Here is a 27,429-nt window from a genome sequence, read left to right on the forward strand (position 1 = left end):
GGTGGCTGTGGGGGATGACACCTGCCATTTTCTGGAGCAGAAACGGGGAGAGTAAAAGTTGTTTCCTTCCTTCCCACATGAAGCTTACAGTCTGGAGAGTTGGTGCTTTAGGACTTGAAAGATACATCACATCACAAGTGGAGAATCGCACCTACAGGAAAATCGTGAAAGGAAACATACATGAAACCAAGAAAACTTATAATAAGGGAGATTTGCCCAAGCAAGAGAGATCACAGGTCCCTGCAGAGCATGGAGGATAGACAAGAGATTTCCAGATGAATACGGGGAGGGAAAAAAGATTCCTAACAAGCAGGCTCTCTGCCTATGCCCCTCATTAGCATCCCAAGCATATGATCCCTTTTCTTGCTAAAATGTGAACTCAAAGATTGCGGGCAGGGTGTCTGTCATCTTCTGTCACCTCTAAGACAGAGCCTTGAAAAGAGCAAATGCTGGTAGAAAACCACCGTGTTTGCTGAATGAAATTAAAATACTATGTCTGCTTCTCACAGCATTGTCCGGGATACAATTAGGAAAGAAACATATTTCAGTCGAAAGAGCATAGACCTTGGGTTGTGGCAAGCCACATCCCCATTCCTGTCATCTAAAGGAGGTAGCACACCCTCTCTGCGATTTGGTCTCCTCTCCTGTACAGTGTGCGGAAGGACTCACTGTCCTCAGCCAAGCCATAAGTACCATTCGTGTCATTGCTATGAAAACATTGGCAAAAATCAGGCATGTGGTTTTTCAAGGTCTGTGGGTTGTTGAAGGCCAGCCAGGTGCAGCTTAGGGGCCAGAGGATGCTATCACCAGCTTTCCACCAGGCCTTCCCCTCAGTGAAAATGCCCAGGGCTCATAAACCCACTGTGTTCCGTCTCCAGTGGCTGAGTCGGACCCTGACTTTAAATTTAGGAAGCATCGGTTGTAATTGACTGGCATTTGGTATGGTATACTGGGGCCCCATTTTCATTTGAGTTAACCATACAGTTTCTGGATAGTATAAAATCAAATAATTCATGGTCAACACACAGCATAAACCTGCACATGGCAACTAGGCAATATACATTGAGCTGTTTTTACTAGTCCAACTGTCAGGCCCTGCTGGGTTGTTGTTGTTGTTGTTTTTCCTCCCAATTATTCCAAAACTGAACTAGCCGTTTCTTTTGGAATTCTCTCTCTGAAAAACAGAAAAGAAACTGCTTTCTGATGCTTGGAAGCCTTGCTTCCCTATTTCCGCGCGCCCTTGGGGGCAGGCTTAGGGCCACCGCCTGGCAATCCAGGGGAGGTAGGTCTGCAGCTGGGCAGGCTCCGGAAACCCTGCCTTCGCTGGCTTTGCCCTCTCTGCTGCGCTCTGCATTCCTAACCCTGGGAGGAACCCGCTGGGTCCAGCCAAGCACTGGGCATGCTCGCGAGCCGGGGCAGGCTCCGGTCGTCGGCAGGATGCGTAGGCTGGCGATGCTCCCTAGTTCTCAGAGCCCTGGGTGCAGCCGTGGTGCATCGGGTTTAGCAGAGCAGAGTTCTCGGTGCGTGCAGCTAGGGAAGCGGGCCTGCCCGGGACAAGCCCGGAGCGGAACTGAACTCTACGCGGCCCCTGCTTGGCGCGCTCAGTTTCTGCTCTTGGAAACGCCCGGCTGGAAGGAGGGGGGGGGTCTCTGCAGACAAAGGGGTACACGTGCCCCTAGCGCCCCTTTTTCCCAGCCGAGAGCCCCTCCCGGAGCTCACTACCCTGTAGCCCCAAAGACACCAACCCAGCTGGGGCTACCGGGGCCTGTGCGCGCGCTCGGGGCCGGGGATTGGCTCTCACTTCCCACGGAGGGACAGCGCGGGAGGGCGGGCGGGCGGTGAGCGGAGCTCCGGGCTTCTGTGTGCGCGTGTGTGCGCGCGTGTGTTTGCATGTGTGTGTACGCGCTCGCGCGCGTGTGCATATGTGTGTGCGCGCGTGTGTGTCTGTGCGGCGCGCGGGCGGGCGCGTGTGTGCGCGTGCAGGAGCCACTGGGTGTGCGTTGCGTGTGTTATGGGTTTGATTCCAGAGCAGGTTGCACATTGGTCCTGGGTGGCTCGCAGGCTCAGGTCGTGCTTGGGCGTCCTCCTCCTAATCGTTTCTGAAGTAGCAGTTCCAGCAGCAGCAGCAGCAGCAACAGCAGCAGCAGCGGCAGCCGCGGCAGCAGCGGCAGCGGCGCCTCCGCAGCAAAGCCTGAACTGTGCAGAAGCAACGAGCACCGTTTGGGGAGTCTGGGGGGCGGGTAAGAGGGAGGAGGGAGAAAGCCTGGCTAGGTCTTTGGGAATATTTTTTTTCCCCTTCTTTCCCTCTCTCTCTTTCTGGAGGGTGTGTGTTGCCCCCTCGAAGTGAAGGAATTTTGCTCCAAAGCGAGCTGGGACCGAAGACTCTAGGCTAAGTTCTCTCTATGTAGATGGTGTCAGGGAGCGAAGCTACTGACCGAGCTGCTGGTAAATGTTTTTCACTTCTTACTCTTTAATGCTTAAGGCTTTTTCCCCCTCTTTTTTTTTCGTTCTTCCCCGTTTCCCTTCTGTTGCTCATCATTCTGCAATCGCTCCTGAATCGCTGCAGTTTTCTCTCCCTCGCCTTGCGTTTGTGCAGTTTGCAACTTGTTTCATGGTTTTCTGTGTATTTTTTTTCTCCCTTCATCCTCAGATGAATGCTGGAACATTTAAATTCGGCACTTCGGGAGGTCATCATTAGTTGCATGAGTTTGGGGGGGGCGGGGAGGGGAAAGATTGGTAGAGCCGGCTGTTATTTCCCTGCAGAAGGACTTGCCGCTTTCTCGCTAATGTTCATCGCAATTATAGGGACTCTTTTAGGATTCATTTTAACATTGCATTGATGTTTAAGGTTATCGCTCTCCAGGATTACAATGCGTTTTGACTCAGTTTTAACAGCATGACCGTTGCCAGTGATTCCAGACCTACTGTACGGTACACGCTGGCTAAAATACTCAGAATTGCAGGAAGAATCCTTTGCATTCCGAAAGAGAATTTCTTTTTTGCATTACATTGCTGCGGATTTGCAGGAAGCAGTAATAGACACGGCTTTTCATGTGGCTTGCAAAGATAATAAACAGATAAGTGGCTCAGTGCATCCTCTCTCCACTGACTGAGCTATGGCTAAATTTACTTAATAATAAATGTAGGGTTTTGAAGAAGCAGGGAGGTTGCTGGTATTGTTTTATTCAAAATTGTGAGACGTACAGAGCTTGCTAACCTCAGACCAGCCCTCTCTCAGCTCTTACTTGAAGTGGCATCTTGTCAATTGGGGAGAGGGAGAGTAGTTTCTGCTATACACATGGAATGAAATGATTTAAAATAGCCTGCATAATGCATGCAAATTGGACCCTTCCTCTTTCTTAAAAACAGAATTCACTCCATCACCCTTGATGCCAGGATCCATTTTAAACATTATTTTTAATATCACATATAATAGTTCTTTAATGCCATCAAATAATTTGAGTTCTTTAGAGGGTTCTGGGTAGTTATGATATTTCATTTGTCTTTTTTTTTTGTTCCTTTAAGTTTTCAGTTCCAGTTCAGTAGAAAAACTGAAGGGTCAATAAGTAAAGGCAAATCAGCGGTTGAGAAGGAAATGGGTTTAGGGTGGGAAATTTTCTGCTAAGCCGTGTAGAAATGAACTGGTGTTGTGTGGAAGCTGAGAGGTAGAGAGGAAGGCTGTGCCTGTGCACTCTCACCTCCAAATTCACAGACATCTAAACTCAGATGAGGAGACCCAGGCTAGCCAGGCTCCAAGGAGGCATATGTGTTGTCCAACGGGGAGAATATTATTCTCTAAAGAAGACTGCCTCCACTGTGTGGTCCTCACCCCCAAGAGTAGCAGCCTGCCTAGGTGTGGGGAGCATGGTTTGCAGGAATACTGTTAAACTTTGCTTTAGTATAAACTTAGCTGGTGTTGGAAGAACTGCAGAAGGCAGCCTAGTATATTCAGGACTAAAGAAGAAATCCGGCTGTAAATTAGCTCAACTAGTCAGGCTCTGTTTTAGGTTAGAGCAAATCTACCTTAAACCACCCCGCAGATTCACCTGCTCTTGTTTCCCCTAGGGTTGACAAAAGTCATCCTTAAAATTCCTGAGATCTAAACCTTACTTCTGCCTTTGTATCCTAACTAATAAAAAACGAGGCATCTTATTTGGAAAGAGAGCGCTGTTTATTCAGGACTCTCTTGAGATGGCAATATTGCCATTATAAAATATTTTCATGGACCCTTGAGTTTACCATTTTGATTAAATTGGAGGAGAAAAACACTCCACTTCCATTCATTCAGAACAGGTTTTGACTGAAGGATGTGCTTGTATGAATCATAAAGAAACAAAAATGCATTCACATAGTCACCCCCAGTCTCCTGAACCCAAGGCATCCAAAACATCTTAGTATTCTCCTTCAATGACCAAACCCAGGGCAGAGCACCCCATGCTGAGAACTACAGACGTAGTTCACAACATCCACATGCGTGGGCGCTAAGAGCTGACCACGTTGAGGACTCTTGATGGGCCCATGGGGCAAAACATGTCATTGGGACATATTCAAAGCACACCTTTATATACAAACATTGCAATAAACTCCCCTTTCAGCATCTTCGCTACAGAGGAGGAGTAGGGAAAGACTCTTTATTTAAGGAACACATTTCTTTCCTGCTGAGGTTGTTTTTCTGTTTTGTTTTGTTTCATCTTTCTCCACCCCACCCCTCTGTGGACTTCTAGTTTCCTGGCAACTTCTAAAAAGCTCTGATATTTTGTGTTTAAAATATTCAACACATCCATGTTTTCAACTCAATGGCAGCAGGCTATCCTACATTCACTTGGCTGGCTTTGCATTACTGTAACGTGGTGGTCCGTGGTAGCATGTCTGCGGCTTGTTGGCATGGTTGATGGGTTTCTTATTATCATTAAGTTTATTATTAAATCTTCACTAAGAGCCTTTAACTGGTGTGCCTAATGCTGATTTCAGATTAATGTATTAAAATAGTGGTGTCATCTTGATGGGCTTGTTGGTAAATCAGGGAACTCACTTTCAATTGGCATTCCTGTGGCATTTCAGTATGTGCAGAAAGCCTTGCACTTCCTGGAGAAAGTCACTTCTTTTTGGCCAGAGTGCTGTGGAGAAAGACAGGTGTCTGAGACTGGGGACTCACAGACCTTGATAATCATGTCTGATTCTATTGTTGGGGTTCCTGTGTTCATCTTTATAGGAATGGAGGTTTCTCTGCGTGTCCAAAGTGTTGCTTTTGCTAGACCTACTGGAAGTTTCTTAGAATTAATTGTCATTCCCTTTCCTTGTCTAAGTGACAGGAACTCTGAGCTGTGTGTGTGCTTTTCAGGAGGATCTGCTTCGCCTGGCTCCTCCAAAGATTTCCCTTTTGTGCAGACTGATTTTAAGAAGTGATTTCTGCTGAAATATCATCAAGGTCATTTCCAAGGGCTTTTTTTTTTTAAAAATCTCTCCCCACCTGAGGGCTGAAAGTTAAACTCATAGCGAGATTTGGAGAGGGGAAACTTACTATCAAACTATTTACCTCACACATGACTGTGGACAAAGCATTTTTCCCCCTCATAACTTTGCATAGAGTAACAGTTTTGTTCTTTGATCTGCTGCTGACTCTTGATAGCCCTGGTGTGTTCACACTCTCCATCCCACACTCAAAAGAGGTGGGGCAGACTTCTAGCCAGCAAACAGCACCTAAAGACTTGCAGTTTTAAAAGGTTTTTTTAGTAAAAAAGATAGGTGGTGTTATTTGGTTAGACGAGATAAATTTTGTAAGTAGGGAATACTGCATTTAATGTTTTTTAACGTAGCGCTAATTTTATAATTTCTTCTGCTGAGAGTAAATAGCAGCTTTGCTAATGTCTTCTTCATATATCTGGGTTTTAGTTTCATTTATATAAGAAATAGTCACATTGTTCAGTAATATGTACAACCAGCATCATACAGTTATTTTTACTATCTTGGTCTCTTTTCCCAGGTAAGAAAAACAAAACACTTCTTAATGTAATTATTTTAGATGGACTGACAGTTGTGCTGCTAATTTTTTTCAAAAAGCTTTATAAACTGAAGAAGCATGCATCCCTTTTTTTAAAGTCTATGTGTCCCTGCACCATCTAGAATATTGTATGTACTACAATGTGATTCTGAACACGAAATAGTACAGCTTCCAAAAACCAGTTACTGCATAGCAAAGCCTGAAGAACTCTTGAGAACTAGTCCACAAATGGAGTTTCTTTAGTTTTTTTTTTTTTTCCTGAAACACTTCCATTGGTCCATCTGCCCTCGGCATAGATGGCAATGCTTATAGGCAAAAGGAGTTCTTGGGATGTGGGGAGTTCGTTATGTGCTTGTTGGCTGTGCTATTAGTAAAAACAGAACAGGTGTTTTAGTTTCTAAGTTTAATAAAGAGGAATCCAGGCAAAACAATGCCAGTAGTATGTTAAAGTGAAATCTATTTTTCTCAGTAAAGAGCTCCACCCCTCCTCTCCTGTGCAGTGTGACTCGAATGTACCAGCTGACAGCGTCCCTCATATTCCTAAAAGTGTGTAGCCCCTGCTAGTGTGTGCATACGCGAGAGGAGCTAAGCAGCCAAGTCTGTCTTGAAGAAATACAGTGCTGTGTGCTTGGGAAGAGAGCTGGCTGCTTTGAGGCACCCAGTTTTCAGGGCTGACCTGCAGTTGGAAAGGGGATTGGTTATGCCTGCAGATCTCCTGACGTGGGGACTGTGCCTCCTGCTACTCTGTCTTCTCTGAGGTAGCTTTGTCACATATTTTGAGACACAAATGTGAAGTTTGTCTGTTTGCTTGTTCTTTTCATTGCAGTAGGACACAAGGCAGATGCACAGAAGTTTACAGCTGAGCTTTCAGAGCGTACATTTTGTTGCTTTAATGAGGACGCTATTTAGGGCTTTATAAGTTTAGGCTTTTTTTTTATTTTTATAAGATTAGACATTCTGTTTTATACATCTTCATTGGAAATGTCCTTTGTGCTTACTGAAAGTTTATAGAAAATGGAGTTTTTCACAGTGTCAAATAATCTATTTGGGAATATGGTTCAAAAGAATGTCATAAATTTACTAAATTCTTTAGGTTCCTCAATCTTTACTGCCTAGAAGGTAAAGCTAAAGTCAGAGAATATTAGTCATATGAAGGCAATAAGGTCTATACTCAGGGTGATAGCCAAAATCTAAATCTTTACAGGGGATAGGGTTCATTTGGTAGAAGCTTATATTTAAATGCTGCTTTGTTATTATTGCTTAGGGCTTAACTGATATCCAATGTTTGCTATCTCTCCTGCTTAAAGGAGAGGAAGAAGAGTATATGTAGGAAATATAGATGAAATAGACATTATTTGGGCAGAGGTTAAGAAAATTCCTTTGTGTAAAATAACCATTTCAAAAAATAACGTAAGTACACTGTATCTATACAATTTTTAAAAGCTACATGAAAAATTCATTCTAAATGTTGAAAATAGTTGTTAGGTTTTTAAATTATGTTTTAAGAATGAAACAGTATTGTAGTAGCTCTTTATATCCATACCTATAGTAATCTGTATTTGTACATCCAAAACCATACTTATTACTACAGACACTTGCAACTCATTTTTAAAGATTAATTATGAATATTTTTAAAGCATCGAGAATAATAGGGCATTTCAATATATACTATATATTTTAGTAGAGATTACTTAGAAAAATACAGAAAAATGAAAACTCTACTAAAGTACATTTTAGTCTTTACCTTAGTTTATTCCTTCAGTAATCAATATTGTGATCGCAGAGATAAGCCAGGTACTGTTCCTCTGGTGGCAAGAGAAATCTGATGTCAAAATGTTATGTAAGAAATCAAATAGTAATAGAAATCAAATAGGTGCTTTCTTTACAATGCAAGAAAATATTTTTTTGCTCTCTGTGTGCAGGGTGTATTGGAAAAGTAATTTCATTTCATTTCATTTTAGTATTTGCTCAGGCAGTAATTGTACACAAATATCTGTGCAATCTTTGTCTACTAGTACATCTGGGTCATTTGTGTTCATGCAGTCCTGTCTGATGTTGAATTGGAGACCTCAGCCAAGGTCTGGAATGCCCAGCGCTGGTTTAGTGGTAGCACAGGCAAAGGACAGTGTGACTGAGCTGAAAGAGGGTACTTAAGAAAGACAAATAAGTTCTCTAGTTGGTTAGCCTTTTCTTACAGTAATGGTCTTGCCTCCAGTTTTATTTGGAACTTCACTGATACGTCTTGAGAAAGGATAACCTGCTTCTCTCTCTTTTAATCCTAGAAATAACATAGATATTACAGAGACATTCCACAGTAGTTAGGGCTTTACAGTTTGGATGACCCAGCATCTAGTTTTTCTCCTTTCTAATGCTGGTTATATATCCCTACATGTTATCAGACTCAGTCAGATGAAGCCAATTACTAAGAGGGGGAAAATCATATTTATTTATTATATTTATTGGATGTGTCTGCTGCTTAATTACGCATTGGCAAATTTACATGTGGCTACCGAAAAGGCTGTGGGTGAGTGTGGAGAGAAGATCCATCACCAATCTCACAGCTCTGTGAGACAGTCAAGAATATAAAGAGGAGACGAAATCAACTTGTCCTTGCCCCTTGCAGTTATGGTGAGAATTTGAAATCTGAAAGATATCATTTTTACCGTCAAGGTGTGTCTGTGTTGACATAGGGAAGGGAACCTGGAAACGATGACTTTCCTCCACAATCACTATTCTTAAGCAGTCTCACATGGTTTTATGCTCTTGGAAACACAGAGTAAATTAGATGTGCAAAGTGTAGATTGAAAAACAGACTCAATTTTCTGACCAAGCAGATGACTGTGCCCATCCTCAGTAGGGATTGTGAGTTGGAGGACAAAGGGGAAAATGTATTAGCAATACACAGGGTAGGAAGAACAAGGTGAGCTCACTTGTAGAACACTTGTCTAGCAAGCACTCTGCATTTGATCCTTAGTTCCAGAATAGGAGAGCCAGAAGAAAATAAAGTGGTACTAGAAGACGGGGAATAAGCTGGTATGTGCAAAGTTTGTGACTAGCTCTAATAAGCCAGTGCTAAGAATTGCTACACTTCAAAGAGGTTGCTGTATTTGGCCTTTGATGGCACAGCTAGATATACGTAGGCAGGATTTTATTATTCCTCTCATGTATTTTCACTGAAACTTCCCTCTGCAACTAATCCTGGTTGTTTCTCTTGTTTCCCACTATCAGTTTAATGGGTTAAGTCTTGAGTGTGGTTTCTCTCTTATTCTGCCGCCCTCGCTTATCATCATAGTTTTGGAAATCTACTAAGGTCGAAATTGCTCTTTAAAGTAGGTAGTGGCTCAACCGGTCACTGTTTCACAGAGATTTGGCAACACCAAATTGATGGGAGAAGTATTATTTATATCACGCTTCACCCGAAAGGACTGGTAAATTGTTATGCCTAGACCATTCTGACCTCCCAAGGTAGAAAGTGGATATAAACTTCAGGGAAGAAAACAGCACTGTAGAGCCTTAGACATTTGAAAGCTTTCTCCCAGAAGTCAGAGAATGAGGTGGGTTTTCAGGAGTCGCGTGCACTATGAATGCATCACGTTATGAACGTGCTTGTCAAATTTGTGATTTATTAATCATTTACATTTATTTGGGAAAGTTTCTACTGAAGAGCTATTTCAGCATTAGAGGTTACGATTTTTCCTTACTTTTTATCTGCAGGGAAATGGCAACATGAATCTTGAAAAGAAGGGTGGGTGATGCTGGGAGACTCAGTGAGAAACATGTTAAATACTGAACACAACGTTGTATTTCTTCTAATCTTAATGTTAAACATGATCTTATAATACCTTTCATTACAGAACAAACGTTGCTTGTAGCTGGATTCGCTGCCGAAGCCAAACAGTAAATAGATACCGAGGCTGAACTCTCTTTCCCACAGCAGCGATTTTTCACTAAGCTATTCCCTAAGGCCAGTCTAAGTGTATGAGGGCACCACTTCTTTTTTATATGATTTGTGTATGTTCCCATAGATTGTGAAGTCTATTTCTGGGCAATTTTCAAGTTAAAATTGTGTTACGGCTACCCTGAAGGTTGTCATTTCTTGGTTTTGCTCTTGTCAGTCAATTCATAAGTGTTTATTAAGCCCCCATGGGGTGTACACAGAATCATACACAGTTTAGGGCATTGTGTGTATGAGGATGGCTGGTTTGTGCGCTAGAAGCTTATAGTTTATAGGTAAAAAATACCTTATGTGGACGTATATGTATGTGTTTAAAATAAGATTTTAATTAGGGGCATTTAGAAGTTTATATCACTGTGTTCCTTTCCTTTTATGTCTTATTTATTTACCTATTTATTTTGGCATATGTATACAGCAAACATAGAAGCACTCCTGGCCACTTCAAATGTCTTTCTTCTATGAAAATCATAGCTTTAGGTGAGGTCAGGAATCTAAAGTGTCAGCTTTCTTTCCTTTGATTTCTTTATTTTAAAACATTTAGCGATCTAGTAACAGGCATGCTTACCTAAAGGGTAAAGCCAGAAGGTGAGTATTAAACTGTGTATCTCTGGCTGCAGAAGGCAGGTTCTTCTTAACTTCTGGGTTTTAGAATTAAGAATAAGAAGAAATCCCAATGCTGGAGCTGTTCATGGTCTGTGCCTGTTGCCTGTGTGACTTGAATTGGTGAGTGAGCGGCTAAGACACTTCATATCCCCAACTACCCATTTACATTGTTTATAAGTGATAGATAAACTTATAATTTCCTCAGCAAATAAAACAGAGATCCAGAAGAGAAATCTGAAAATTCCAGAATCTAGAAACAGGAGAAAAATGCTAACTTTTTCTTAACATCACATAGAGACAAGGTTAAAAACTTGTCTTTAAACATTTTTTTCATCAGGGAACATGAAATTACAGGGTTAATATGAAAGTTTACTTTTCACACATTCATGCTTGGAATTTTCCCTCTTATCAGTCATTTGCGGGAAGGGTGATGTTCTTGAAAAGCAGGACGTGAGTGGCTCGGGAAGTCCATGGTAAAGGAGCGCATGCATGGAGACACTGACCCTTTCCGTGGCCCCAGGAAATAGCTTCCTGGACATGGGGCGGTCTGCTCAGACTTTTGATATCCCTGTCAGCTCTTTGATTAATGCTCATTTTGTCTGTGAGTTTCAAGATGTTCATATCTCATTTCCAGCAATAGTGGCCAAACCATCCAAATTTCTTTTCTATCATTTGTTCCTTGTCTTTTTGATTTGGAGAAGCAGTGGATTAAAAAAAATGTAGAGGCATTGGTGATATGTTCTTCCTTTTAACTTTGGCATTTGGCTCACTTCTTAGTTGGTTATAAGAATCTCTAAGGCTTTATGAGATAACTTATCAGAGACTGCTGGGGATGGAAAGTCTTCTTGATAAGCGATTTTTTTCAGTTCACAATATTACAGCACATCTTTCTTTCCCTACTTTATTATATAATTACTTGAAACAATTTGAATATTTTTGTGTTCTGGATCAGGTCCTGATCTCCTTGTGAGGTAAAGAGAATAATCTTAGTTTAGTGAAAAGTTATAAGGCCTTATAAGAATCTCGGGAATTTTGAGAAAGTTGAGAAGCCAAGCCCTCTGCTTCTGTTGCTGGGCTCAGTTGCTCAGCTGTAGTCCCGCATGCCTTTTGCACTGGCGACTGCACTTCCACTGCCATTGTCACCACTGGAAATATGTCCGTTTGCACCAAACATCTGCAAATGGACCAGCACTCTGCCCTCCACTCTGAGGCTTCCTGGTTTCCTATTCCCAGTTCTAGGCTAATGTATCCCATCTGATCCCATCTGATTGATGTTGGCCTGTCTTTCTCTAGTGCCCACAGCCCTCTTACTAAAACTCGAAGTTACTGAGGCTGACGATCTGGTGTTCTATGCTGTGAGACGACAGCAGATAAGCAGATAGGAGATAAGCAGAGTTTCTCAAACTGAAAGAGGGGAGTCCATAAAACATGTAAACAAAAATCCTTCAATATCTTTTATGATTCTTTATATTGAGCTATAGAATCATTGGAGCTCGGAATATGCACTTGAGAAGTAAATAGCAACACGAAGATCTATTACTTTTTTCTCCTAAAACAAATCAGAGGCTATTCCGGATTCTAAAAGTATTAAGTACACTGCTTTCGCTATTCATAAACACACAGCCAATCTAAAGTATGCAACGTATACACTTCATTTTCTCACCACCAAGAACCCTAGTAAAATGCTACCCACTTGAACTCTTCTTATCCCAAAGTTATGTATAAATTACCTACGATGGACCAATCTTTGTCCAGTTGTGAATATTTAAAGTTCAAAGAGAGCTGGACAGAAGATAGAAGGAATTTGAGCAGAGGACAGAGTAATCAGCTGGATGGCCTAATAATGTAAGCCAATCAACAGCATGATTTCTCCATGAAATGCCATAAAAACTATATATCAACTTGTCAACATGAAATACGAGTAATTGTAGCACTCGAAAGGGATACAACTCCATTTCCTTTCACTCGTATGTTCAGAGTGTCTGAGGTTTAAAGCAGCCTGCCTCTTACTAAATTATTAGTAAACCCAGCGAGATACAGGACCCACACAAGTAATCCGTATCACAGATAAAACTTTTGCATCGGAAGGCTCAGCCTTTAATTCTTCAATTCTGAATTAATATATTTATCCTTCCATCACTGTCTCCCAAGGATTTTGAGAATTAATTAGAAACAAAATCACTTTCAGTCCTTGGATGTTATACTCTGTGCTGAAAAAATATGAGACACTGAAGTGTTATTAATAATGACAAAGGTTCATCCAATAAAATAATCTGACTGGCTGAAATCTCACATGGTTGGTATTTTCTAATATAAATTACTGTAGGATTAGATAGTTAAATATTGAATATTGTCTCATTTAATGCAGTTCTATGAAATATTAATGATAATGATGATTTTCCAGTTTGGGGAATATGGAGATGACTTTTTACTGATGAATAGCTTTGACCAGTAACATAATACTTTTTGCAGAATGATAATGAAGATATTTAAATGAAGGCGGAAGAGGAAATAAGTGACCACTAAACAAATGGATTCCATATAAGTCAGAGGTCACAAAAATTGGTTAGCGTTAAATAGCTCTTTCTCTTTTCGAAACTATTCCTATTCTACTGTTTGGACCAGAGTGGATAGCTTTGAGAGTTTCTTTAGAAAAAAAAAAAGGAAAAGAAAAAGAACAGATCTATTCTATTAGGCCCTTGCACAGGGGTGCGTTGATGCTGTTTAGCTGGCTTGAGGTGTAAAAGTCGGGAAATTGGATTGGGCTTTGAAGGAAGGCTGGCTGTGTAGAGTGTGACAGTTGAAATGGGATTGTGCATGAAGTTAAAAGAAAGCAAAGGGGGGAACAGGGGTGGGGGAAGGAAAGAGAGAAAGAGCTGTTGATCAAATGGCCCAATTGGAGCTCCCTTGGCAGACCTCGAATGGAGTATGTAATGGATAAAGCCAATACTTTCACATTTTGTTTTCAGATCTTCTCTGTTTTGATGTTCTTGATTCGGTGAACTTATATTTCAGATTAGAGAACTCAGAATTGATGAGAAATAGGGTAAGTGGCTATTTTTGCCACAGTTAGTCAGGAACAGAGACTGAGCCCATTGACTGGTGGATCAGAATGGTTTAAAGAGAGTGTTTGCGTTGTTGGGATAGTCTGTGCCCCCCACCCCTCCCCAGGGGGAACTTGCATGTTTCATGAGATGGTTTTATTTGAAATTGCAGTTGTCCTTGTTTCATACCTAGTAATTTAACAGTTGAAAGGCTCCCTTTTTGTTCTTTGTAGATAATGTATATGATGTGAGTGAAAGCTTTTTCTTTCTTTTTTTTTCTAAAAGTGTTTTGGGGTTGTATTCTTTTAGCACAAACTTATTCCTTGATAAAGGAGCTGGCTATAATTTGCAGAAATCACTGTTTCTTTTTCTTTAGTTGTTGGGTAATTGCTCTTTGTATACACTGTGGAAATGTGCGTATAGCCCAGTGACAAAGCCTAGCAGATGCACTTGTAATTATCTGGAATTTAAGTAAATTTTGCATCTGATACACACAAAGCAAACGCTTTGTCCAGGCAGGCTCGGATACTGCCATGTGGATTGCTGCAAATACAATGAGGGGATTTTTAATGGAAAACAAATGGAACTATTAGTAAGTCTTTTTTTACTTGAAAAGGCACCGGCTTTAGGCATAGCCTCCAACTCATTCATATTCATCGTTGGCTCCATTATAAATATGACCTTTAAAACTGAAAAAAACTTTAAACCTTAAATCAAAATGTGACACACACACACATGCGTGCACACACATGCGCGCACACAATGCACGCACACACACATGCACACACACATATATATATCAGAGCATCATCAGAGAATTCTTGAGAAGAGATGGTAAAATGGATATTTGTTCCATTTTCCAATTTTTTTTGCTATGAAGAGAAACCCTGAATTATTATAACTTTAAAAACGTGAAAGGAAATTTCATAATATAAATAAATCATGCCATAGATAAAAGATAATTACAGTGTTACTTTAACAACTTCAATTCACAAGGAAAACCTAAGAAAGAATGTGCAATGGGTCCAAATTCTACTTCGTTTTGTAAACAAAACGATCCAGCCAGAGGAGCAGTTTCATGCAAAATCCTCTTTTCCCAATTTTGTTTGAGATTAATCCTTTCACTGTGCAGTTTTTGTTGTTGTCTGACTTACATAAGTGAGATCTTTGAAGGTTTAATCTTTTTTTCTCTGTGTTTATTCTTAGAAAATCTTAAATGCAAGGAACTACTGGATTCTCTTAAATGCTTAAGTCTTAAGTTTCAGTGATTTTACTTTCCACGAGAAGGTTATTGATAATTAATCTCAAACACTTTTTATCTCCAAGTCAGAAGGTGGGCCATATGATTCCAAGGAACTCAAAAGCACCTTAAACCACAGAGAGCTGGCCTCCCTGGCTGTACCATGCTTTCTGTGGCATCAGCAGAAGACTTAGTATCTATTTTTTTTTTTTTTTAAGAATCCAGAGCCTTCAGGGGTTTTTAGTCTTGAGTCATTGTTTGAAAAGGAAAAAAAAATCGAGAAGACATTTTGAAGGAGAGGGAGAGCCTGACATAAGTATTTTGGGCTCCAAATAAGAACAAGACAGATGTGGCTTGCCTAGAATACCATGGCTCTGCAACCATGCCCCCACCTGAGACACTTTCCAAACAAAATGCAGATGGCTTTGTCTAAGTAAAAACCTAATTTCCAATGTGTCAGAACTTCCTTAGCTATAGCTTGCTCCATAACATAGTGTAGTTTATATTTCCCTAGGGTCTTTCGTGGTCCCCTTTGCCTCCTTCCCCTCCCCCACTCCAACATCCAGTTCTCCATCTACCACAGGCTATCCTGGGATTTGGAGAAGAACCAGGTATTTTCCTTGGTATTTAAGAAAGTTGCTATTTTGAAATTCCCTTAGAGAGCTGTGGGCATTTTTATTTCAGTGTCTCCACGCATCTCTTTCTCTCTCTGAAGGAGAAACTGCTTACATAATAATACCCAGGAGCAGACCCTTAGGGAATTGCTAAGCTGTTTGATGGAGGTTCTGCAAGAAGAGAAATGCAAGAGCTCCCTTGTCCTGTGTGGCTTCCCACGGGGGTCTCAACTGGAGCTATTTACACAATAGCAGATTCTCAGAAGGATAAATATATACAAATCCCTCTTTTCCAATCGAGAGGAACCAGTAGGAAATAGCACCTGGGAAGAGGGGAACCAACTAATAGCTTAGCCCCACAGAGCTTCTTGAAGGAACAGCTCCAGAGCCAGGCCCCAACTGTCGGCAGAGCCTGCCAGGGAGACAGATGCTGCAGTTGGAAGACACTTTTCTTCAGTTAGATATTTTGTTCTTGTAGATGGCCAACCATGACTCATAGGGGAAACCAGAGAGAGGATGGGAGAGTGCGAGAAAGGAGGAGGAAATTCATCTTTTTATTAAGCCCTCTTTAGGATTAAGCCATGGTTGTAAATGTCAAGCTGGGGAACTTGCCATGGACCAGGGGAGTTGTGAAGACAGAGGTACAGGGCTGTAAGCTTGTGCCAGGTGATAATAGCATCACAGCTAAGCTGCTGGCAAAATGATTGACACAATTTCCCCAAGGATATCTGTGTAAAATAGGAGTGCAGGAATTGTCCAACCATCCAAGCCCCAGAAGCATGCTTCTAAGAATGGAAGCATCCTTCGCATTCTCCAGGATGATGGCATGTCCTTTGCCTTCTTTCGGTGTTTTTTTGTGTTTATGTATAACACATGTCAAAAATGACTTTTTGTCCCTCTGTTCACTCACCTGTCTCCTCTCCGCATGGACATACATGTGCACAAGTATGTATGTGTGTGGCGGGGATATATATATATATATATATATATATATATATATATATATATATAGCTACATAGCATTTCACTAGGAACCAGGGTTGCTGCACCCTGAAATATCAGTTTCCATATGCATTTATTATTCACTTCCACATCTGTCTTTTCAGCTACATTCAGTTGATTAGATAAAACTAGAATATCTGCTGTTGGAGAGATAGTGAAATAAGGTTTTCGTAACTCATACCTATTGCTAGACTGTGGCTTTCCTTAAACTCTTAAGGAAGGGGCTAGTAATGTAGACTGTTCCTCAGCTTCCTCTGCTTTTCTTAAATACAAGAACCCCATTTTCTTTTAAAAATAAATAAAATTGTGACACCATTTCCCTGATTCCTACTGTTGCAGGAGAAGGGGCTCAGAATTTCAGGCTATCCCAGAGCTGAGTTATTTCATAAACCTCCTTTGTAGGTCAGACCTGGAATAAGATATATCTGGGTGCCTGCTGGCAGTTCCTATGCCAAACTCTTGACATGACATTTTTCTGATAGATTTACGGAAGTGGTCCTTTTAGATCTGCATGTCTCCATGAGTTGGGATGGCAGCTAGCCAAAAGGTATGTGTTTATGTGGAAAACAGGCGTTTATTCCTGCCCCCGCCCCTCCTTGCCCCCGACATTCACCCTGAGAGATTTGGAGGGTACTTCACGTATTGAAACCACAGCTGTGGAGCCAATTTAGAGAGAGTAATTCTCAACTGACTTGTGGATGAGCTGGCTCGCCTTCTTGAGCCACCGTGTTTGTCTGGCCAGCATGGAACTATTGGAGATGAGAATCTCCACTCCAAAGTCTGCGTGTCTTTCACTGTGTCTCAGATCAAGTCAAGTACTAAGAGACTATCTGTCAATTTGTAGCAATGCTTTGAGGAACTTTGAATCTTGAAAACCACGGTCCTATTGATCCTGCAGCAAAGGTGCTGCATTTTTTCTGAGACTTATCAAAATAATGATGAATATATATATATATATATATATATATATATATACACATGTATATCATTAAACTGTTTCAGACACGTACTTGTGAAAAAGACAGATGATTCTTCCTCAACTGCCATTGTTCCATTTCCTTTGTCTTGCACAGGTACAGTATGTGCTAGATAAACCTATGTTGAATGAACTCAATATGGTATTCTTTTCCTTTGAGAACATGGAAATGTGTATGTGTGTGTGCGTGTGTGTAAATGATTTCAACCATTTTCTTTCTTTTTTATTTTTACTTTTTTTTTCTCTCATACATTATATCCTGACCAAAGTTTCCCTTTTGGACTCCTTCCACTCCTTCCCCCACTCCCCTTCTCCCCCAGATCAACTCCTCCTCTGTTTCCCATCCCCCTAACAAACAAACAACCAGGCCTCCCATGGATATCCACCTAACATGGCCTAACAAGATACAGTAAGACTGAACCAACCTCCCAGCTGGATGTGCAACCCAGCAGATGAAAAAGGGTCTCAAGTACAGCAAAAGAGTCAGAGACATCCCTCAATCTCACTATTGAGAGTTCCACAAAAACAGCAAGCTACACTACCATAAGGTATATGCAGAGGACCTAGCTCAGACCCATACAGGGTCTGTGTTTGTCTCTGTGAGCCCCTATGAGCAGTACTTAACTTGTAAATCAATTTTCTTGATTCCATGATATGTACTGGAATTTTATAATTGCACCCACTATTTCAGAAATAAGGAAATCACTTCCCTCTGAGCTAAAGAAGATGTACTCCAAAGAATAGGCTTTGGATTGGGTTTTGAACATTCCAATTTTTTTTTCTACTCTGCAGTTTCAAAGAGAATCATATCTTAGAAGTTAGGAGCACAGCTAATGCAGTTGGTTTACTGTTGGAGTTGACAACACATTTTATGTTTTAGTTCATCATAAAAGGCCACCGTGTGGGCCAGTGCTGACTTGTTGCCTATTTCTATATGATTATCAATCAAGAACTTTTTTTGAAAACAATCAAAAAATATTTCATGACACCTGACAATTGTGTTCAACTAGACAGTCTTTATCCACAAATAAAGTATGATTAGATTGCATCCATGCTTATCCAATTGTTACTTTACTAGGACACCGGGGATGTCTATGAGTTAAGACAATAAACTATTTTGGGGGCCTTAACAGTAAAACTTCACTATCGTTCACCGAAAGTATGGTTTGTGGTGCTTAGAAGTCACTGTGACAAACCCTGTATACCACTGTCTGTGCTTGTGTACACTGTTGCTGTTGTGTTTGGCCTGCCTTGGATGTTAGAGGTGAGGTAGGAATGGCCATACTAAGCAAAGGAAGACTCTGTACTTGAATGGAATGATACTGTCCCTGAAGCTGATTTTATCATAGAACCGATGCGACCCTCTTAGTTGGGAGGGAGACATATTCTAAGAAAAGGTCTTTGGTTGTGATTTGAGCTTTCCTTGATATGTAGGTGCAAGTTGAGCTAGCTGCCTCCACCCCCCTGAATATATACATATAGCAGTTACTTGTGAATTACTTGTCATTCGATCGGAATTGCCAAGGTATTCATGCGTAGTCTTTCTTCATGTGTCATTGGTGCCAGTTTCTAGTTCCCATATTCAGGGTGCTTCTTTCCCAAGAGAAATCAATTTTACTTACAATTGTTCCAGAGCAAGCATGAGATACTAGATCCTCATATGCCCGTGGTTAGAAAAAAAAAATGAAAGTGTGTCCTGCAGTTTCATTTAGGACTAAGAAGCAGAGGTAAACCAAAACCCTTCAGAACGAGCACCTAACAGGTAACAGTGAGAACCAATGATCTGTATTGAACAAACATTATCAGAATTCTGTAAGCACCCCACTATACTTCCTAGCAGGGGGTCTGTACTGCCTTCTATTATGCCAGCAAACACATGAGACAATCCACTCAAAAGCACAAGAAGTTTGTTCGTGCTTATCACGTTCATTCTTTGATTAGTCAGCTGAGTGCCTCAAGATCTGTGCTAGCACATCATAGCCAGAAGTATAATCTTGAGAAAGCTCTTGTTTCAAGCTAGAATCAAAAGCTAAAAAAAGGAGAAAGCCATAGTCTTAGAATTTTCTTAAGGTTACTGCTTGCCCAGTAAACAGAACCTTCCAACAGGGTCTGGGAAAACAGGTCTTCATCTAATGTGTGCTCGGAGGACAGCTGTCTAAACCATTGCAGAGTGCAAGGAAGTCATTTTCTTAACCACATACTTCATACGAGGTTTAAATAAAAGCAAATAAATCTTATGTATTTATCTGGGTATTTAAGTGATCAAGCAGAGAACTGATCCCAGAAATGTGTCAATAAAATATTCCACTGGACACTTTTTATGGGTTCTACAGAAACATGCACAGCATATTTCATATGCACAACATGCTGGTGATAAGGCCCATTATTTTGAATCATGTAAAAATTGGATCCAAATGAATGAGGTATATAATAGAGACAAAAAAAGGAAGTTATGTACGACATATCATATACAAGTGAGGAAAATAACAGCAAAACTAATGGGTCTGTAAAAGCAAAAATATCTCTATTTATCATTCTGGATGTTTCTATCTGCTGCCAGTCATCCCATTGCTATTGCTTTGGCTAGTAGCTCACCATATGTGATATAGGAAGCTCTCATCCCATAGGTAAGAAAGAGGAGGAAAGACACAATGTCAGTGGGTAAGAGTGTTGCAATCAAATTATCCAGTTAGTCATTGATTCATTCAACAAACACTGACGGAGGGGGGCTCAAGGGGGGGTGCAGGGTCATGAGGACCCTGTTGCCCATTAGAAGAAATTATTAAATTTTACTTTAAGCACAGAAAAACTTTACTGAAAGATTCTAGGCTAATACTATAACAATGTTTTTAAAAGCTGCCTTTAAGTCTAAATTATAGTTCTGGGAACCCAACTTTAAAAGGACATCTATCAAACTTCTACGTCCTATAATCAATGTGTAGGAAACCGCTGCAATAAGAACGTTGTTGAAATGGTACAATGAGAAGTAACTGGCACAATGCTGGTTTTTTACAGATTGGCAAGACCAAGTATCTGGTTTTCCAAAAAAGTTGAAAGGCCATCAAAGTTGAAAAGTTCAACAAAGTTGCAAAAAATTGACAGGCCTAAGAGCTGAATATCTACTATACATGTGCAGATCTTGAATCAAATTATTAAATTAATTAATTGATTGATTAGAAGGAAATAAGAAAATTAGAAAGTTAAAGAAATATGAGCACAGACTAATGTAATATTAAGGGGCCAATGTTTTGAACGTAGCATTGTAGACCTAGGTAAAAAGTAGAATCATCTTTTTATTTTAAGAATCCATATCAAAGCTGCAGATAAAATAATTCTATAGTTTGCTGTTTTACTTCAAAGTAAAATGGAAATCAAGGAGGTAAAGTTATAGAGGAGACAGATTTGGCCATGGTGAAAGTCCTTCATTATGTATGGATTGTCCATAATGCCATTACACTGCCAGTATGTGCACTTGAATATATGCACTCACTATATTGAAGATTGTGCCCCTGCTCCTCGGCCCCGTGTGTGTAATGGTGAGGTTGGAAGGGAAAAGTGTTAGCAACCTTTGGGATATATATATGAGGATTGGTTTTGTTTTGTTTTGTTTTTCCTGAGATAGAGTTTCTCTTTGTAACAGCTCAGGATGTCCTTTGTAGTCCAGGCTGATGCCAGACTCACAGAGATCCACCTGCCTCTGCCTCCTAAGTACTGGGATTAAAGGCATGTGTCACCACCACCCAGAAAGAGGATTTTACAGGTCTATTATTTTATTATATTTATTTGTTTTGTTAATGTAAGTGTATATATAAAACATGCACACCACGGTGCTCATCTGGAGGCCAGAGTACAGATTGTAGGAGTTACTTCTCTTCTTCCACTATGTGGGTTCACTGATCAAACTCAGTCAGTTAGCCTTGGTAGAAAGTATCTTTCCCCATGGAGTTACCTCACTAGTGCTATGGCAGACATTTTTGAGGTGAAATCCACAGCTCTTGCTGACATATTGGATGTAAAAAGTGAAGACTAGGCAGAAAGCAAGGATGACCTCTAGGGTTGTGACTTGAGTATTGAGCAAAAAGAGATTCCATTTACAGAGAAGCTATGGGGGGAGAGGCAAAGTCAGAACCACACCTACAAGTCGAGAGCAGCCACTGCAGGCAGATTGTCCGGGAGCAGAATTATAGAAGGTGAGTGGTAGGGAGTGGGCAGTGCAAGGCCAGTGTGCATATGGAAATAGGTCATGAGCTTGTCGGTGTAGGTTTTGAAAGCTAGAATGCTGAGGATAGGGATGTCCCCACGTTCAGGGGGGAGGAGGCAAGGAAGGAAAGGAGGTAATCCAAGAGCTTGTGAGGTGCCTGTGGTAGATGACAGATGGGCTCTGGCAGGGCAAAACAGGTATGAACTAGAAGGGTGAGAAGTCCAGGTGGGAAAGTGGAGTTTACGGGGGAGATGTATACAAAAGCCTATCTGCAGTGTGAACACAATTCTCAACTGAATTGGATGAAGGTAAGAAAGGACAGGACTGGAGATAGGGGATAGAACAGTATTGTCACTTAAAATATAGACTTAGGGAAGTGGGGTACGGGGTAGTGGTGTGGAGAGCGATGCCATCAAAATGGGCAGGGAAGAGTTTTAGTAAAGCAGGGCATCACACTGGTCTTAGAGTCTGCATATGTGCACGTATGATTTGACAATTAGCACATTGTTGTTGCATTTTAGCAAGATCTGGTCTCTAGAAGGTGCAGCTGGTTTGAGTTAAAACATTCAGAACATGGTACCAAGGAAGCTGCACCATTTGGGTGAAGAACATATATAAATTAGACAGGTTATAAGGGACAATATTTTACCAAATATATGCATGCTTGATTAGTTAGGACTCTCCCTCTTACACAACTGATCCTCAGAAATTCTAATTTTATTTGTTCTCCCAATCGCATTATTTGCCAGAAACTTTATGCTATAAACCGCACATGAAAATTGAAAATTGAGGTTGCATTTAAGAGAAATCTGTGACTAGACTCTTACAATGCAGAATTCCTCTCTAACTTTGCCATTTTCCTGTGTGTTTGTTGCTGAAAGGGAAACTTGACAAGACTGTAATCGGTAAAGTATTCTGTGTGAAGAAAATAATAGATGTTTGGATCTCAATACAGTCTCGCTTTTTGAGGATATCAAAATTGTTCTGATCTGACATTTTCGTGAGGAACCAAGCAATACAGGGGAGTAAACATTTTGGGAAAACTCTAAAGCAATGCCTCCTTATACACGTTATCCCACTAGCTTGAACAGAGCTTAATTTGAAGAATAAATACATGTGGAATCTGCAATTGTCATCAGTAAGGGCCTTTTTGATCTACTGTTTCTACTCATAGATATTTGCTTCCAAAATTTGATTAGATGCTTTGAAAATTTTTTTTTGAATTTAGTCATGTAAAATTTCTTTGGTCACCAATACTTGAAGAAAAGCAAGTCACTATTTTGTTTTGTTTGCGGGGAACCGGGTGGTAGTACTATGTTTTTAAAAATCTCTCATAATTTTTATTTTCCCTGCTACTAAATAATAGTTTGGTCACTTAGTCAGTATGTTGGCTTATTTGCGAGCTAATTGATTATTGACAGATCAACTGAATTTTCGTTTTGGAGAAGTTTAGAGATAGGAATATAAGCTACTGCAAAAGCTGTCTCCAAACTCCCCACCAATCTAGAAACAACATATTTCCAAGCAGCCCTGATTTGATGAGAGACCCTCAAGTCTTAATGTTCTAACTGCTCAGATTTTAACAGAAAGAATTTGAGTTCCCTGTCTTTGTGAGTTAGCCTTGATTAAAATCACTGATGGTGGATAAAGGAAAAGAACTATGTCTTAATGCTAAGAGTACAATGGATTCCTCTCCGGTTCTTAACTCTGATGGAAAAGAAAGAACAAAACCTCTCAAGGCATTCGTGTTCTTATTCCCAGTTGTGTGGACATTGATCTTGGCTCTTGACTTCTTTGTGCACCAGGAGGAACATGACCCTAAGGCCCTGAACACGGTTTGATGGCAACTACGAGCTTCTGCCGCTAGAGTCCATTGTGTGTAAAGAGTATTGTCCAGTACTGACCCAAATAGAATTTTCTTTTAAATTGACAAAAATCAGGTTAACGGTTCTTTTCCTTTGTACAGTCTTTGGCCAGGAGAATTAATCAAATTTTAGTCTTTTCTGAGGATAGCTGCAGAATCCTTCCTGTCACATTGCATTGTGGATACTGCTTTCTATGTTAGCCTGAGAACAGTCCATTGGATCAAAGAATTAATATCATCACATCAGCGCTGATGACTGTTTCATATGGAAAGTGCATAGGACAAGCTTGTTGAGAGTTGAACGTCAATTGCCCTTTATTTTATATAGACAGATCTCTTCTGGGTCTCCAAATGCTGGTTTTATGTTGCTTTCTCCTGCTTCTGCCTTTATGTATTCAGAGAGTCACTTACAGAAAGAGTTACTTGGTTGAGCTGATTTAATTCATATCATATAAAAATTCCTTTTGCACTTATACCAAATTGATTCCATTATTCACAATAACATTCTACCCTTCTTGTAACAGTAAAATGACAAGGGATATTTTTGGACAGTCTCTAGTTCATGTTAAAAAGAACTAGTAAAAATGGTCTTTTTCAGAAAAATATCACTGGAGAAACAGCGATTTCACAACTCCAAATCACTTAGGAGAACACTTAGTTTCACCCTATGAAGAATGAAGTTTGGATCTGAGGAAGGGAAGAAACTTGGACAAAAAAAATCTATAAACCTTAGTCTTATCTAAAGAAAACAAATCATGCAGTGTTAGATGGAATGTTCATTTTTTATTTTGAAGTAGAAGATTAGCACTGTTTTCTACAGTCTTATCCTGGCGAATATAAAGATGCTGATGAGTTTGAGTTTGGACATTCTGGAGTACAAGACATTTAAAACATTCAAAAATTTCCTAGCTCTCAGCCTCTTATTATTTATCTGTTATTTTATGATTTCAAAGAGGACTGGCTTTCCTGTTGAGTGTGAGATCACAGGAAATGATCTGTCTCCCACATTTATTGTCCCTATACATGAAATACAGTTTAGTGCAATGGATGTATTTAAAATTCATTTTGTTTGGTGCTCCCCCTCCTCCACAATAAACCCTCTAGGATTCATATGAAAAGCTGCTATGAAGTTAATTTCATGAAGATTTTCCTGATTTGTACTCCTGCCGAATTATTGTTAAGCTAAAAGAAAAATACCTGAAAAACTCCAGTCTTCAAAACGTCCCATTTATTTCATCTTTTGTTTAAAATGGTTTACTTTAAACTATGCAAGTGATACCAAGTCCTTCAAGTCGCTAATAAATTAAACAGACGTGATAAAATCTTGCCGTGAATTAATATCGCACACAGCAGAATTGCTGCTTAATAATCCAGGTGTCTTCACCCAAGAACACTTATGAAGATACCCATCACCTCATTAAAACGTCCCTACCAATAAAAACCCCTTCTTGAGTGTTCTTTCCCTTTCAAACTATAATTTGAATAATTGGGGGAAGGGTATTTCCATTATGCAAATGATTCCTGGTACTCCAGTCAGAGTTGCTTAATTGTCAGTGAATAGGTCAGTTTGTATTTCCTCATTAATATTTGAAGTTTTTGTAGAAACCACTTCATAGCACAAATGACAAGCTTCTATCTTGTAGCACTAGCTTAATTTATTGTGACCAGGAGATCAGGCTGCCTTTCAACTCTCGGGCAATCACCACACACTACCCATTGGTGAAGTAGAAATTTAATTTTTTTTTTATCTTAGAATTGTAAGAGCAGCCTAAAGGTGTGTGTAATTCCAGGGAAAGGCAGATGACACATATGCATATGTCTCATTTCTGGAGACAGTAAAACTGAGTGATTCCTGAATACTTATGTTGATGATCTGGGGGGAAAAAAACTTGTTCAGACGAATGTAAACCGCTTCACACACACATGTTCGCTATCAGATGGTTCATTATTGGCATGGAGTATGTCTAATTGGCGTTTACCTCCGATAAATGCACTCAACGTTTGGGTCCTCTGATTTGCAGATTATCTGGAACACAGTGTTATTCCCAACCACAATTCCGAGTCAATTCCTTTGCTCGGGAATTGTAATTCATTTTTAATATTAGCCTTAGGGGTGGAAACATGATTAGAAATGCAGAATAATGCCTTCATTCAAAACCAATTAAAACAGCTTCTGGGTTTTCCAGCATAATGGGCAATTCACAGCACTGTGCTTTTCCATCGCAATAGATCAAGTGTGATGCATTGGAAGATGATTTAAACCTTAGTCACTCAAGTATTCCTCAAGAAAACATTTGATTTCCATTCTTACTGGTGGAGAATAGGCTTATTTCTGTATCAGAAGAAATAAAAAGCTGCATTGTATTTTGACAAAATACAGGTATTGTTTTTAGTTCTTCTCTCCCTCTCTCTTTCTCTCTCTCTCTTGCTGTTTCCAAGACAGGGCTTCTGTGTGTAGCCCTGGTGTCTCTCCTGGAACTAGCTCTTGTAGACCAGACTGACCTTGAACTCTCAGAGATTCGCCTGCCTCTCCCTCCAGTGTGCTGGGATTAAAGGCATGCACCACCACTGCCTGGCTTGGTTCTGCTCTCTTAAAAATGCAAGCTTTTATTTAAACTGTACCATATTGGCTTCAAGCTAGCCATTCCTTATCGTTCAGTAAAGCCACATTGTACAACAGAAACAGAAACTGTCCCAGAGAAAAGTTATTTCTCTGAGGCAGTGTTAAGTAATTTGTTAGTCTTTTTTCATGTGTGGAGGGTAGGCAGTTGAAAGGAAGGTAGCGAAAGAAGCATCCATACATGTTGAGTGTACTCGTTAGATTCCCCTGGCTTACTTTTCAGATATATTTATGTAAAAAACGAAAGAGGGGAAATGTGCCCACAGAATGACTAGGTGTGTGGTCTATCATTTCGATATGAGTAGGTTTGTTAGTGATGAAACAAAATGTGGCGTACAGGAAGGTTTTCTCCAATGCCCTTTGAGTTTGCAGTGTGTGCATGCATTCTAGGTAGTTCTGTGGCAGTGTTGAAGGGCCTTCCGTTGGGAATGTCAAAGAAGAGTTTTTCCTCAGTTGTGCGGTGGGGCTCATGCAGAAGAAGCTGGGGGAAGGAAGTCAGTCAAATGGACAAAATAAAAAGGAATTCATTGGAACTGCGACGTTCTCCTAGAGTTCACCTCTGAACTGTCTTCTCCTTGCAGCTCCCTCCTTAAGATGTCTTAGAATACCGAGTCAGCATAAATGAATGAATGAATGCATGCATGGATGAATGAATGAATAAATAAATCCTAAAGGTCAATAAAACATCTGCAAAGCAAGTCGTTAAGAGAAAATAAATCAAGGGACAGGTTTATTTTGTAAAAAAAACAAAAACCAAAAGCCTAAGAAGGACTTTTAAAATAATTATTAGTCTTTTAGAAATCTGAATCTCCTCACCATCTCACTGTTTCCAAGGCAATACAGTAAGAGAGTAAGGAATCTACAAGTGATTCCTCCCCTGCATCTCTCACTATCCCTGCCTGCCCTGTGGAGGAGATTCTTGGGATGCTATGAATGGCCTCTGGAGGATGGGTAATGTGACAGATGTAGAGAGGAGATCTGCCTGCCTGTTCCACAACATGGGTACCAAATTCTTGCATTTCACTAGTTTGTCAGTCAAGGGAATGCAGGTTTTGGATGGAGATCTGTCAGAACTTCCTGGAGAGGCTCAAGTTTTAGCCACAATAATGGGCAAAGGCTGTATCACCATCTTGGACTTTTTTTTTTCTTTTTTAACTTGGCTCTTTCCATTGCTGGTGGTAAAGAAGAAGAGATCATCTTGCTACAAATATTGTGTGCTCTACTGAACCTTTAACTCCAGTATCTGAAATGCTTATCTTTTTTTCATAAAAGAATTCTTTCTTACTTTGATGTCTATAGATGTCACTGG

At 40.3% G+C, this 27,429-nt stretch overlaps 1 protein-coding gene across 8 annotated transcripts in view; it reads left to right on the top strand.

Annotated features, from left to right (window-relative positions):
* The first annotated feature begins 1,412 nt into the window (after nucleotides 1-1,412).
* The window catches only part of Tenm2 (teneurin transmembrane protein 2), a 1,235,501-nt gene continuing 1,209,484 nt past the window's right edge, over nucleotides 1,413-27,429 (top strand). For 7 of the 8 annotated variants that reach the window (XM_075941315.1, XM_075941317.1, XM_075941319.1 and 4 more), the window contains exon 1: nucleotides 1,937-2,445. The gene's annotated coding sequence lies outside the window, so the exon portion shown is untranslated. Of the gene's footprint in view, nucleotides 1,521-1,936; nucleotides 2,446-27,429 lie in introns of those variants that run through there. The other variant, XM_075941316.1, reaches the window with a different exon arrangement.

Source organism: Microtus pennsylvanicus, chromosome 11, assembly GCF_037038515.1.
Source record: "Microtus pennsylvanicus isolate mMicPen1 chromosome 11, mMicPen1.hap1, whole genome shotgun sequence".
Taxonomy (NCBI): Eukaryota; Metazoa; Chordata; class Mammalia; order Rodentia; family Cricetidae; genus Microtus; species Microtus pennsylvanicus.